General features: G+C 43.6%; 1 protein-coding gene across 5 annotated transcripts in view; it reads left to right on the forward strand.

Annotated features, from left to right (window-relative positions):
- Positions 1-11,926: 11,926 nt before the first annotated feature.
- Positions 11,927-13,167, forward strand: part of Usp9x (ubiquitin specific peptidase 9 X-linked) — a 130,734-nt gene continuing 129,493 nt past the window's right edge. For all 5 annotated transcript variants that reach the window (XM_090325744.1, XM_090325745.1, XM_090325747.1 and 2 more), the window contains exons 1-2: positions 11,927-12,005; positions 12,621-12,721. The gene's annotated coding sequence lies outside the window, so the exon portion shown is untranslated. The remainder of the gene's footprint in view (positions 12,006-12,620; positions 12,722-13,167) is intronic.

Consider the following 13,167-nt stretch of genomic DNA (forward strand, 5'->3'; position numbering starts at 1 on the left):
TTGAGCCTCAGCACCGCTTCAAGGTTTTTTCTAAGTATGTGGTACTGAGGAATTGAACCCGGGTCTTCGTGCATGCTAGGCAAGCACTCTACCACTAGGCCAAACTCCCAACCCACCTGAGCTCTTTTTGCTCAAGGCTAGTACTCTACCACTTTGAGCCACAGCTCTGCTCTTGGTTTCCTGGTGGTTAATTGGAGATATGAGTCTCATGAACTTTCCTGCCGGGGCTGGTTGTGAACCATGATCCTCAGATCTCAGCACTGGGCTATGAGAGGTTTTTTTCCCCTCAATTTTCTAAACTTCTCTAATTTGGCTATATTCTTTCTATAATTAAGTTCACCAAAAAGATTGTTCTTACAAATAAATCTGGGAGCAAATATACAAAAATGACAATGGTCACTGATTTTAATGGTAGAAATAAGGAATATGTCTCTTCTATTTTTAAGACATTTTTACAATAGCATCATATTTCATTTACAGTCATGTTTTGTGTGTGACACCTATACAAGTTTTGTTTAGTTTAAGTCTGTAGTGTCCAGATTACATAAACTAAAGTGGAAAGCCTTTTAACAGAATGGTGCTTGAGCCAGGCTGCTTCTGCTAGTTACGCCACCTGTTTTCCAGCCATTTATAGCACATGCTTAAAAGCTGTCATATATCACCAGTGCAATATGCAATCTTATGTTTGCTGAAGGACTTGACCAAGCAGAAGAGGCTGACTGAGTGCTTAAGCAAACTGAAGGAACAAGCAGCCACAAACAGCAGCCTGTAGAGCTGGAAAACCCCAGAGCAGAGCTGAGATGCCTGCTCAATCACTTAGCTCAGTCCCCCAAAGAAGTGAGATGCCCTATAATGTACCCCAAAGTATAAAATGGAAGGAAACACTTGATACTAGATAGTTGATACATTACCATTTGCATTTTCTCTCAAAATAATAAATTGAAAAGAATAAGGAAGCTGGCCTATACACCTAAGAGCTAAAGAAGGATCACTGTTTTTAGCAATAAAACATGTAATGTTTAGAATACAAAAATTAATAAACTTACCAAAATCAAGAATGCCTTACCATCATCAAGAATGCCTTCTTGGGTTAGGAAGAATTTTGAAGTGCAGAATTTCTTTAGAAAAATAGCAAACCACACATACACAGAGAGAGAGAGAGAGAGAGAGAGAGAGAGAGAGAGAGAGAGAGAGAGAGAGAGAGAGAGAGAGAGAGAGAGAGAGAGAGAGAGAGAGAGAGAGAGGGGTCCTGAAACAAGTGCATTTCTGACTTTGGTGGCCTAAATTTGTACTTGGATCAATTGGGAGTAATCCCTTTAAACTTGGACCCTTAGTGTTCTCTTGGTTTTAGAAAGTTCTATGTGGAATACAGCCCTCTGATCACGGATAGGCTGATTCCAAGGACTTTAGAAACTTTTCTTGAGTGTGCCAGGATGGGAGATTGAATTTTAGGCCTCTTGCTTTCATTTGGCTTTTGAACATAACTTTAGTTTCAGCTTTTGCTTATTAATTGAACATAAGAATCTCATGGATTTATCTGCCCAGGCTGGCTTCAAACTGTGATCCTTCTATCTCAGCCTCCTGAGTAACCAGGATTACAGGTATGAGCCACCAGCACTGGGCTAGAGCAATGAGCTAATAAGAATGAATGAGCACTTCATTGTATTCTATTTCACTTGGTTATTGACTTATTTGTTTATGACATCGAGTCTCACTATGTATAGCACAAACTAACCTGGAATTTGCTGTGTAGCTCAAGCTGGCCCTGAACTTGCAATCCTCCTGTCTCAGGCTCCCTACTGATGAGATTCCAAGGCTGTTCCAGCATGCCCAGCTAACTGAGAGTTTAATATTTACATCTTTCTAAAATATTCAAAACAAACTGTATGTAGAAGTTGATTGTAAGTAATTCACCTAATGTGGTTGGTACTGTAGATTTTTCTCCCTTTTCTGCAGTGATAGTACAAGCATAAGATTCAAGACACTTGGTTTGTAGTATACCATGATCTATTTTAGTGAGACAGATTAATGATGTTATGCTGTATAAATTGGTAGCAAATGAGCATATTTAAATGTATTTGCTTTTTTTCTATGATTCATAATAGTATTTCCAGACTAGAGTAGACATTGAAGAAAACTCTGGCAAAAGGAAGAAGGTTGAAAATTTGCATTTTAAAAATAAATTTTCCGGTATGTGAATTAATGCACCTTCTATCTGGCAAATATCATGTAACCCTTTTATTAATTATAATAAAAAATAAAAAAAATAAATTTTCCAGCCTGGGAAGTGGAGTTTTGGCTTTAACAATAAAGCATCAGCCTCTGAGCAAAGAAAACCACACAGGAGCACAAAACCCTGAATTCAAGCCCCAGTACTGGCCCCAAAATAAAATAAACAAAAATTTAAAAACACAACTTCCAGTTTGGCCATGAAAAAATAGGAGTGTGTGGTATCAGGCAGAAAGCAATGATTCTAGGCTGCAATGATACAGAGAAAATGTAACCAGACATTGATTTGGTGCCTGACTTAAGTGGTCGGTCTTGGTAACTGCAGTATGGTTTTGATTGTGAAAAAATATGATTGAGAAAATCAGACTGTTTTCACCGTCCACAATGAAATCATAATGCTTATATTTTTAGCTAGGTAGTACCTGGAAAATTAAGAATCTTCCAGACAACACTAGGCAGAAATTAGTTATAGCAGTGTTAAGAAGTGAGAAATTTATGAGAACTAAGGTCAAGAGTGAGGTATAATTTGTACTAGAAAGAGATGATAATAGCTCCCACTGAGAAAATAGGTACTTCTCAGACTTAGACAAAAGAAGCAAGGCTATGCTTCTGACTAAAAATGAAAGAATCAGATTATTTTGCACTCTCTTGGTTTACATAAAATATAAGAAATTTAATCCTTCCAATTTTAAATAAAAGCCAGAAGATCCAAAAATTCCAGAGTAAAGGGACTGATAGGATGCCTTTAATAATGACTAATAGATGCTTTGGTAAAAAATCTTTAATGCTTCCTGTTGCCAGGAGTATAGGTGCCAGAGGCAGATTGACTTAGAATCAACTTTTGCAGTTCAACCAGCCTTTACAATTCTTGAATGTTTAATGCCCACAGATGATCAGAACACCAAACTGTTAAGCCAGGTACAGTGGCTCACATCTTTAATCTACTCCAGAGGATCATAGTTGAAGACCAGCCAGGGTAAAATGTTAGTGAGACCTTATCTCAACCAATGGCTGAGCATGTGACACCTGCTTGCCTTTCTAGCTATGTGGGATAGTCGCTGACAGTCTAGGCCATCCTGAGCCATAAACATGAGACATGACTTGAAAACTAAAACAAAGAGGGCTAGGGGTGTTAGTCAGGTGGTAAGTGTCTGCCTAGCAAGCACCAGGCCCTGAGTTCGACCCGAGTAGTATAAAAATAAATGATAAATGAGCCAGGCATCAGTGACTCACACTTATAATCTTAGCTACTCAGGAGACTGAGATCTGAGGATCATGGTTCAAAGCCAGCTCAGGCACAAAAGTCCATGAGACTCTTATCTCCAATTAACCATCAGAAAACTGGAAGTGATGCTATGGCTCAAGTGCACTAGCCTTGAACTGAAGAGCTCGGGACAGTGCGCAGGCGCAGCGTTCAAGCCCTATGACCAACAAAATAAAAAATAAAATAAAAATAAATGAAAAAATACTTTGTAGTTAAATAGCTGTTAATTGCCTAGGCTTCTCTGTGGCCTGTCACCTATGGAAGTCTCCACCTCAAGCCTCCCAGCTGGCTCCTTCTGCTCCTGCTGTGAGATTCTTCTTTGCCTTCCCTGAAGAGCCACCCTATCTGATACGCTGGCTCTGGATATCATCATTCACCTCATCAGCTTCTCAGTGTTCTTTAGAAAATCAAGATAAAAATGATGTTACCTTGGCCAATCATCAGTAGCTCATGTTTTGAATCCTAGATACTCAGGAAGCTAACATTTGAGAGTCACAGTTTGGAGCCAGCCCAAGCAGACAAATCCAAAAGACTCTTATCTGCAGTTAACCAGCTAAAACCAGAAGTGGAAGCGTGTCTTTAGTAGAATGTCAGCCATGAATAAGCATGAGTTTAGGCCCTAATACCAGCACAAAAGAAAAAAATATTTCACTTTACCCCATGTATGTTCCTTTTGTGTCGAACTTTCTTTCATGACAGTATGCTATACTTGCACTTTTTGTTGTTGTTCTTGATTGTAGGGCTAGATCTCAGACCCTGGGCACTGTCCTAAGCCTCTTTGTGTCCAAAGCTAGCGCTCTACCACTTGAGGCACAACAGCACTTCTGACTTTTGAGTGATTAATTCGAGATGAATCTCTCAAGGACCTTTCTGCCCAGGCTGGCTTCGAACTCTGATCCTTAGAGCTCAGCCTCCTGAGTAGACCACCCAGGTATACTGGATTTTAAGAAAAGGCTGAAAAGCAGTGTTTGTGCATGCTTGTACTGGGATTTGAACTGAGGGTCTAGGTGCTGGCCCTTATCTTTTTTGGCTCCAAGTTAGTGCTCTACCACTTGAGCCATATATCACTTATGTGATTTTGATGGTTAATTGGAGATAAGATTTTCAAGGACTTAATGTCTAGGCTGGTTTTGAACCACAAACCTAAGATCTCAGCCTTCTGAGTAGCTCAGATTACAAGCATGAGTCATTCACTCCCCGCCAAGAAGTAATTTCTCTATGAACATCATCATGGATTAGCATATTATTTTTATTTGTTAGTCCTGGGGCATGAACTCTGGGCCTGAGTACTGACCTTGGGCTTTGCTCAAGGCTAGCACTCTACCACTTGAGCCACAGCACCACTTCCAGCTTTTTTGTGTATGTAGTACCGAGGAACGGAACCCGGGTACTCATGCATGCTATGCAAGCACTGTACCACTAGGCCAAACTCCTGGCCCCAGATTAGCATATTATTTATAGTTATTGCAACATGTCTATTTATCATCTTTGCCTTTTCCCTTTGAACAGGGACAAATCTGGAACTTGTGACATCTGACATATATGTACTGGGGGAACCTTCTGTAGGAAAACTATTTCAAAATTAGAAAATTAGAAATGTAAAATTAGTTACCAAAGGGAATAGTTGTAATGAAAAAAAGGAATTGCAATATGATTATAGTTGGCCAAACTTCCTTTTTTCTTACTAGAGAATTGTGTTCAGCTTTACATCTTGTCTCAAGCACATGGATAAGATTTGAGGTAACTATCAGATTCTCTCATATATAAGCTGTGTACTCTTAAGACTTGTGTAGTAGACATTACAAACTTTGATTTGATAATACTCATTAAGTAGCTTGTCCCTCATAGTCCCCTTCTTTTTTTGATATTTTTATTGTAATTAATAAAAGGGTTACATAATATTTGCCAGATAGAAGGTGCATTAATTCACATACATTGATACCCTTTCACATGTCTTGGTACCCATTTCCCTTCCCCGATAGTCCCCTTCTTGTAATGGCAATAGTATTGGGTGTGAGTGAGCTCCACATCCTGATTAAGACTAACTGGTCTATGTCAGATGCTGGTGGCTCATGTCTATAATGTCAGCTATTTAGGAGGCTGAGATCTGAGAATCATGGTTTGAAACCATCAGGGGCGGGAATAAATAAATATTGACTAGCAGCTAGCCTTCCTAAAGTAATGAGATATAGAGCAATTTTTCTTGAGAACCCTATATGCCCTCCAAAACACAGGAATGTCTCAAGATTAGGCTTATTCCTTTGTCCTTCAACGACTACCTTCACATCCTTAGCTGGGACTAAATCATTGCCATATATGTTCCCACAGAGCAATCATAAAGCAAGATGGACAGATGATTTCTAACCATGGAAGTAAGCACTGGTATCTAAAATTCAGTTATCAACTTCCATCTTTTATATTGTCCCTCATTCTCCTTAGCTAGGTCTTCTGCACTGCTTGTAGGCATGAAGGGAGATAAAATGGGACCATCTTCTTAGATTCCTACTTGTACTTTTATTTTAAAACTTCTAAGTCATTGTGGATTCTCTTCCTTCTATTCGATCTCCAAGTCTTCTATAGGGGACATCTTATCAAGGTTCTTGTCCCTTCTGTACTTGTTTAGCCATGTGCCCAGAAGGCATTTCTACAAGATGTGGAACACTTAACTCATTTTATATAGAATTTCCTTGAAATCTGTACCCCTGAAAGTATTAAATACCACCAATTTACACAGGAATCTCTGTGTTCTCTAAAATGTGTCTTAGTAATCAATGCCTATACTCATCAAATATTTCTTACACAGTGGTGAGATGGAAGAGATTGTAGTGGAGAGACTTTGTGAGGAAATGCAATATAAGAAGGCATTTCAAGGCTGAGTGTCAGTGGCTCGCATCTGTAATACCAGCTATTCAAAAAGCTGAGATCTGAAAATCATGGCTCAAAGCCAGCTCACGTGGGAAAAGTCAGTGAGATTCTTTTCTCCAGTTAACCACAAAGGCTGGAAATGAAGCTGTGGCTCAAGGGGTAGAGCAACAGTCTTAAGCAAAATTGCTCAGGGACAGTGCTCTGGCCCTGAGTTCAAGCCTCAGGATCAGCATAAACATACAGAAAAGCTCTTTGCTAATGATGTAGAATCAGGAAGTAAAAATTATAATCTTAAAGCTAAAGGACAGAGGTCACAGAAGAGAAACCAAAACAAAGGAAGAAAAAAAATACTTGCACTGTATAAGTTTTAATTGGAGTGGCATTGAACTTATTCTAACTCATTCCTTTCCCATCCCTATAGGTGAAAGGAGAAGGCTATGCCCACTCTGAAGAGCAAGACTCATAGTTTTGGTAGCTCCACAGAACTGCTGGTACAGATTCACAGGAAATTACCAGTATTTGAATTCATTGAAGGATTACTGAGAATTGAGTCCACAGGCTCACACATGCTAAGCACGCACTCTACTACTGAGCTACATTGTAGTAAGACATTCATAAAATGTACCAATGTAATTATTTTTTATTCACCTATATTAGTTGTGCAAGTGGAATTACATTGTTATGTTTCCACACTTCTAAAAAATACATCTACTCCATCACTATTCTATCATCCTATTCCCTCTTAACTTACTATTTTACTTCCATACATGCACATAAACTACATTGACCATATTCATCCTCATTTATCCTCCTTATTAGCTCTACCCACTCTTACTAGTGCTCTCATCTGAAACTGTGATTATTTTCCTGTCACTCATTAAAACATTAATATATATTAATTGCCCAAAAGGGATGTTTCAGATATGCCCAATGTAACTGTTTTGAAGTGTGGACCATTTATTAACATTAAGTGCATTTACACCATTGCAAAACCATTGCCGTTTTCCATTTCCAAATATTTGGTTGTCATCCCAAACAGAAACTCTGTACTTCTTAAGCCATACCTCCTCATTCCTCTCTCCCCAGTCTCCAGTAGCCTCTATTTTACTTTCCATATTCATGAATTTAACTACTCTATGCACTACATGAAATTGGAATCATATGTAGACTTTTGTGTCTGGCTTCTTTAACTTAATACAATATTTCCAAACTTCATTCACATTAAAGCCATATAAGAGTTTCTTTCCTTTTTTCTAAGCCTGAACATTCCATTGTATGTATGGTACATTTCGTTTATGTTTATTTGATTATATATGTTTACCACCAGACATACCTAGCTTCCTTGGCCTAGTTTTATATTGATTTTTTTTTGCTTTGCTGTATTGTGTTGTAGTTATTTATATATTCGGGATATGAATCCCCTGTCAGATATATGATTTGCATACATCGTTCACAGCCAATAGGTTGCCTTTTTAATTCACTCTTTTTTTTTGCTGGTTCTAGAACTTTAACTCTGTACCTGAGCACTGTTCCTGAGCTTCTTTTGCTCAAGATAAGCACTCCCACCACTTGAGCCACAGCACTACTTTGGGATTCTTGCTGAAAAATCAATTGACCATAAAGAGTTATTTCTGGGGCTCTCTATCGTATGCCACTGGAATACTACATTGTACTCCATTTGGATTCACTTTATGTAAGGATCAAACTGTTGAAATCAGGAAGTAGGAACCCTCCAACGTTGTTTTCAGTTTTCAAGATAATCTTGGCTATTGTGAGAGGGGTTTTCTTATCTTTTTGTCAATTTCTGGGGGAAGAGCCTGTTGGATACTAGTAGGAATTACATTAACACGTAATTTTTAGTCCGTGTTGCTCTGGCTAGCCTCAAACTCTCCTCTTACTTATAGGTACACGTCAAAAAGCTCAGCAATAGCAAAACTCCTTTTATCCTTGTGCATGGGATGTTTTTCTGTAGTTTGGTCTTTATCTTAATGATGCTTTGTAATTTTCAGTGTACTTCAGTTTATTTTGTTTTTGTTATTAAATTTATTCCTAAGTATTCTTTTTTTATGTTTTTGCCAGTCCTGAGGCTTGAACTTAGGGCCTAGGTACTGTCCTTGAGCTTCATTTGCTCAAGGCTAGCACCATGTCACTTGAGTCATAGCACCACTTCCGGCTTATTCTGTTTATGTGGTACTCATACCCACAAGGCATCATTCAGGGTAGGCAAGCACTGTACTACTAAGCCACATTGCCAGCCATCCTAAATATTCTATATCATTTGTAAACAGAAAATTTGTAATTTCACTTTTATACTGTTTACTACCAGTGGGTAAAATAAAATTTATTTTATAATATTGAGCATAAATCTTGCAACCTTGCAAAACTCACTCATGAGCTTTAATATTTTTACAGTGAATACTCAATTTTCTAATTATAAGATGATCATGTCATGCGAAAATAAAGAGAATTGTATTGTTCTTTTAATTTTTTTCTCTACTGGGTTAAAAAATTCCTGTTACTATAAAGGTGATATACAGAGGAGTTCCAGTTTCATAAGTCAGGTAAAGAGTACATTTCTTGTTGGACAATGTCATCCCTTACCTTGCTCTCTCCTAGTTTTTCCCTACCATCTCCACCCACAAGTTGTATGGTTTATTTTCAACATAGTGTCTCCTGGGGTTTTAAATCAAGGACCCAGTACTTGCAGGCAATAACTCCCCCCCCCTCTCTCTTTCTCTCCCTCTCCCTCTCTCCCTCTCTCCCTCTTTGCCAGTCCTGGGCTTGAACTCAAGGCCTGAGCACTGTCCGTAGACTTTCTCAAGGCTAGAGCTACCACTTGAACCTCAGCACCCCTTCCTGCTTTTTTCTGTGTATGTAGTACCAAGGAATCGAAACCTGGTGTTCCAGTATGCTAGGCAAGCACTCTACCACTAGGCCAAACTCCCGGCCCAATAATTCCTTTCTTATCTGGCTGACTTTTGTTTCTTTTTCTTTCCCTGGTTAGTACAATGCTGAATAGAATGTTAGAATGGACATCATTGTTAAAGGTGCAGGGTTAAAAGGCCTATGTTCAGTCAGGCTCCAGTGGCTCAGGCCCATAATCCTAACCACTCAGGAGGCTGAGATTTGAGGACCTTGGTCAAAGCTCGCCCAAGTAGGAAAGAACTTGAGACCCTTATTTCCAATTAATCACCTAAATCTGGAAGCGATGCTATGGCTGAAGTGGTAGAGTGGCCACCTCGAGCAAAAAAGCTCAAGAACAGTGCCCAAGTACACACACATTCCTATTTATATTTACTTGCCGGTCCTAGACAAATCTGCCTTACTTCTGTGCTCGTCCTTTGGCTTGAACTCTAGTATCTAGACAAGATTCCTTAGCTTTCACTCAAGGTTGCCACTCTACCACTTGAGCCCCAGCTCCACTTTGGGCTTTTTTCTGGTTAACTGAAGATAAGAATGTCATGGACTTTCCTGTCCCAGATGGCTTCAAACTGTAATCCTCAGATCTTAGACTCCTGAATAGCCAGGATTACAGGTACCAGCCACCAGGGCCCAGCTACATCATATCTAAAATCAAGGGCAGTAATGTATGTCCTGGCTATGTCACAGAAGTAAGAAGATACAATAAGCAGATGTTAAGTGTCTGTTCTGTAGGAGCTGGTGAACTACTAGGGGTAGGCGAATTACTATAAAGACAAAATAACACAAGGTAAGAGTTGTGAACTCTGTATTTGATGCTTTGCCTCTTTGGCTGGTGCTCTACCAGCTGAGACATGCCTCCCTCCACATAAATAATGTATTTATTGTTAATATTGTAAATATTATTTAATTAATATTTTAAATATTATTGCAAACATTGTTAATTTTGTAAATAGTGAAGTTTTGTAAAGAGAAAGGGTTTAAAAAGTAGACACAGTAATGTTCTCTCATTGTTATCAATACTAGTTTTGATTCACTTTTAGCACTCCTTTATTAGATAATAGCATAACTAAACTCAATACTATCCTATACGATATAAGAGAACTTGTTTTATAGGGTCTTACTGAGATTTTGGGGTGTAATTTGGTTGCCTGCAGACATTTTTAATGCAACAAGAAATTGGCAAATTAAAAGAACTTATTTCCTCTTCATTTGGACATCCTACATAGACTATAAAACTGGCTCAAGTTCTCTATTTATTTTAGTCTAATAAAAATTTCCTCTGCAGCCCTGCACTTGGGATTATAGACATGTTTTTTAAAAAAAAGTCCCTGGTAGCGGATGGGTCTATCAGTCACTTCCGGGTTCTCACGCTGAATGGTGCAGATGATTTGGCAATCTTGCCACCTTTAATACTGCCTAGTTGCTGTGCGGTCCAGAGCCCTGTCTAATTTTCGCTTTTCCTGGGCGACTTTTAAGTGCTTCTACAGTCAAAAAGTCAGTTACAGTTCAGCGAGGCTTTCAGGGAGCCGCAGTGCTGTCAGCTGCGGCTGCTGCAGGATCCTGTGAATGAGCCTTGAAGAGCACCTCCCTCCGAGGATGGGAAAAAAAAATCCTCCACTTCCCAACAGCCCCCCCTCCTCTCGCCGCAGGAGATATGGCCACACCTTCCCGCTATCGGGGAGGAGCAGGTGGCCAAGCCCTTGGGACCGCGCGCCGCCGCCCGCAAGCCCGGGTTCGCTCGTGTCACGTGGTGCGAGTCAGCTGCGCGATCGGGACCCCTCAGGCTTCACGGCGCGACCGCCTAGAGCGCTTGGTGGACGGATCTCCTCTTTCCGCCAAGCCCCCGTCCCCCCCCCTCCCCGCCTCGTCCTCCCTCCCGCCTCCCAATTCCGGAAAAGGGGGGGAGATCGGTGACGTCATCATCCGGGCATTTGTCGGCGGGGCCACAGTTCACAATGGAACAAAAACAAGCGGCCCAAGTCAAACTTAGCGACGCGGCTGCGGCTCAGGCGGTTAACTATGTCCTAGCCTGTACACACCCAGTCCGTCCTCATAGCCCAGCCGCTTCACCACCGTGTCACACCTCATTTTGGGCCGCCTTTTCCCAACTCCCTTCCTCTGTCGGTTAGTCTTCGTGTCACCTTTGCCCTCGCCCCGCTTCCCAGACTAGGAGTAAGGAAGACAGGTTCTAGCCGTCAAGTGACCCTCCAGAAGGAGCCAGAGGAAACGACGTCTCGTGAACAATCTTTACCGCATTGTCTACCCCTCCCCCCACCCGGCTAGGCGTTCCAGGCGTCTTTAGGTCGGCCGCGCGGGTCTAGGCTCTACAGGCCTGGGTGGGAGGGGCGGGGCGGGAGGGGGTAGCTCAGTGGGAGGGGGCTAGGGGAGGTTGGGGGCGGGACTTTGGAGGGGTGGGGCTTGAGGGGGGCGGAGACCCTCTGGGCTTTGGGCGGCGCTGGGGCTAGTGGGAGTCTGCGCTGCCGCCGCCGCCGCCACCGCCGCCGCCGCTGCCGCCGCCGACGCCGACGCCGCCACCACCACCACCATCACCACCACCGCTGTTGCTGCTGCTGCCGCTGCCGTCGCCACCTCCACTGCTGCTGCCGTCGTCGCCGCTGCTGCCGCCGCCAGTGGCAGAGCGGCCTTTTTTTTTTTTTTTTTTTTTTTTTTGGGGCCTTGCCGGATCCGCCATATTGACGAGGACCGGTCTCCGGGGCTGCGGAAGGTAGTCTCCGCCGTCCCTCCCCTCCCCCCGGAGCTGCACCCTTCTCCTCAGCTGGCCCCGTCCGGGGCCTTCTAACCGTGTCGAGCCCCTCCCGTCTAGCGCAGCTCACGGGCCTCGCGGGAGCCCGCCGCCGCTGCCGCCGCCTCTCGCTCGCGCTCACTCGCTCGCTCTCTCTCTCTCACGGGAGGAGGCGGCTGCTTTAGCGCCTGGTGATTCTAGTCAGTGTCGGGAGTGAGCCGCAGCAAAAACGACCAGGCCGGGAACGGGGACAGGCGGCGACTAGGGGAAGGTGAAACTGCCGCTGTAGGAGGAGGAGCAGGAGGAGGTGACGCAGGAGAAACGCACCGCCCGGAGCCTGACTGAGCTCCGCGAGAGCCCCAGTCCGAGGGGAGAAGGGGGAAGAGGGCCGCTGCCGGCCGTGGGGAGGAGGTGGCGGCTGCGGCCAGGGCCGCTTCAGGGTGGGCAGGGTGAGGAGCGCATTTTTGCTGGCCGTGTGCAGCCTCTTGTTATTTTGTTTTGGTTTTTTGGTTTTTTTTTTTCATTTTTCAAGCCCGGAGCCGACAACCCCCCCCCTCGGCAGCCTCTCGACACACTTTTGTCGCCCGTCTCCCCCAGGTTTGGGATGCGCCCCGGTTTAAGGCCTTGTTCTTGAGACCGACTTTTGCTGCCTCCCGCCTCCGCGTGTCCTGGTTCTGAGAAGACGCCCGTGTTGTGCGGTAAGTAGCCAAGCCCGGCCGGGGCAATGCTCCATTCCGGGGCCACCAGCTGGATGTGGGTGAGAGGAGGAGGACGAGGGGGTGTGTGTGTGTGGTTTCTCCCTCAGTGGGCGCGGGCGGAGGAGGGGGGTCCCGGCTCCCCTCCCGCAGTCCTGGCAAGGCGTTTGTGCGCGGGTTCCCCCACTCTCCCTCCCCCCATTCCACGGTGAGCCGGTGTCCCGGGAGCGTGTCTGTGTGTTTTGGACTGTAAGGGAAAATGGCTGACGGCTCTGTCCCTCCCCCTCCTCTCCCTCCCCCTCCCCCTCCTCTCCCCTCCCCTCCCCCTCCCCGTCCTGTCTGGGGCTGAGAAGGAGGATGGAGTCTCCCAAAGCGGCGAGCAGCGCCCCCCATCCGCACAGCAGGCCTAACCAGCTCTGAGGCCCGCACCCCGGAGTCTTGTGGCCCGG

Source organism: Megascapheus bottae, chromosome X (genome assembly GCF_031878675.1).
Source record: "Megascapheus bottae isolate mThoBot1 chromosome X, mThoBot2.hap1, whole genome shotgun sequence".
Lineage (NCBI taxonomy): Eukaryota > Metazoa > Chordata > Mammalia > Rodentia > Geomyidae > Megascapheus > Megascapheus bottae.